We start from the raw sequence: 2,276 nt of genomic DNA, 5'->3' as shown, positions 1-2,276 counted from the left end.
TCCTGCAATCCTTTGGGGAACTGGATGGGAAACTGGAGCTAATAAAATCTTTGCATGTATCTGCAAGGCAGGCACCAGACCTTTAAAGTGGTCTTTTCATTTGAACCTTATACAATGCAAAATTAAATAACAATTTTTTTATTCTCATGGGTAAATACCATCAACTTTCCAAAATCCATACTAATAGAAGGAAGGAGGGGCCTGGATAATAAAATACTTGTGCTTGATTTTGGGATACAGTATATGGATTTCAAAGCTGGTTAACTTCCTTGATTATGTTTGGCCTCAGCAATGGTGCAATTAATTTATTTGCATGCTTTGTGTTCATGGGGTGGGGGTGCGGGGGTGGTTAAGTCAAAGTATGCTGGGGGGCAAAAGGGTATTAGTTAAAATTAAATACTTGTTAATCACAAAATGGAGCCCTAAATGCTAATTTTCCTGGGTAACTTCCTTGCTTGAGAACCTGGTACTTCATCAACAAGTCCAAAGATCCCTACCTTGGTTTCTGATCTCTCCACCCCTTCTCAGCCCTAGGCCTTATGGGACAGTCCTGAGGATAAGGCAGTAACGATCAGCCAGAATCTAAGTCTTTTCAGGCCAGCCCTGTGTCGCTAACTGTCCTGCAACTGTTCCCCTTTAGCTAGATCCTTGTCCCTGCTACCTGCACCCGACCCACAGGATGCCCCCCTCTCTGCAACTTTCCTCCAGGGCGCCCTTCACTTATGGGGCCTTCTTTCTCCTCTCTAAATCATTTGAAACCTGGCCCAAATTTCTACTTCCTCCTGAAGATGTGCTTGACAGAAGTGCAATTTGTTATAAAGAAAGGGACAGATTAGTCACTGGTTTTAGACCGTTCTTACTGGACTTCTGGACCCAAAGGGCCACAGAGGGCTGGAATCTTATACACAGCTTTGCCCACCTAATTGATTAGAATCTGAGAAGAGGGAGAAGAACATAAATGTATGGAAAGAGCGTATGTATGTATTTGGTCTCCAAACCTTATGCAAAGTGACAAAAGGAGCAAGGGAGCCCAAGATAATCGAGCAGTCAGCAAGTGTACACTGAGCACTTATTCCATGCTTATCTTTTTGCTAAATCCTGTAGATGATCCAGCTCTTGGGGAGCTTAGATCCTAGTTGGAAGGGCAAGAATAATACACAAGAACTAACAACAAACCACACAAAATAGGACTTAATGATACAGAGGGTTAAACTGTGTGGTACAGGTGATCAATCCTATCATTGGAAGGTGAAGACGTTCGCTGAAAGCAGAACCATCATGGAAACTGAGGGAGGAGGTCAGACCTCTTCTGGGCTTGAAGGTTGCAGGAGTCGGGGAGGGGCGGTGACGAGGGAGGGGTGGGGAGAGGGAAGGGAAAGTTCAGCATGCTCATGAGTCTGTGGACAGACCAACCCATTCAGAATGGGGTTTTTGTGATTGGGAGTAGTGGGAATGAAAACTACAGAGGCAGAGTGAGGCCAGATGGTGAAGACACTTGAAAATCTGGCTGAGTAGTTCATTCATTTGTTTGTGATTTCATTCATCTATTCTTCCTTCTTTCCCTCTTTCCTTCCTTTTCCCCACCCATCCATCCAACAAGTATTTTCTTCGTATCTGATAAATACAGCACAATGTTATGGCCTGTGTAAGAAGCTAGGCAGGGTGAGAATAGTGATGTTATGCCTAAGAACCTTAAAGGCACCTCCATATAAAATATAATGAGAGATTCAATAGGTGACAAGGCTATTTGCTCAGCTGTACAGAGTGCTTGCTACCCAAAGTGCAGGGGCAGGAAGGGCTCCCGGCCACTCGGGGTGATCACAGAGGGGTATCTGAGGTGGGCCCTGAAAGAGAGTCATGTTTAAAAGATGACAAAGAAGGGGCAGGTGTTCTAGAAAAGGAAAGACAGGCATGGAAATGGGAAACCACACATTCTGTTCAGGGAAGAGCAAGTGGTCTGGATAGACAATAGGGCAGCAATGAAAAGGAAAGCTGAGAGAGGCTAAGATGGAAAGAGAAAAACTGCAGAATATAAGCCTGGAAATGAACTCTGACCTTGCACATTTACTGCTCCCTCTTGCCTGGAATGCTGTAAGAACCTCTTGGCTGGCTGGCCTTCCTCACCAGACTGGGTAGCTCTCTTCTTTGAGTTGAGAAGCACACGAATATTATTCAGGGTAAGATAATTGCTGTAACAATCCTCAAATCTCTATAGCTTAATGCATTGCAATTCGATAGAGTCAGCAGACAGTCTCTGCTCCACACAACCACCCAGG

The sequence above is a fragment of the Tamandua tetradactyla genome, chromosome 5 (genome assembly GCF_023851605.1).
Source record: "Tamandua tetradactyla isolate mTamTet1 chromosome 5, mTamTet1.pri, whole genome shotgun sequence".
In the NCBI taxonomy this organism is placed as follows: Eukaryota; Metazoa; Chordata; class Mammalia; order Pilosa; family Myrmecophagidae; genus Tamandua; species Tamandua tetradactyla.
Note: the sequence above shows the minus strand (reverse complement) of the source record.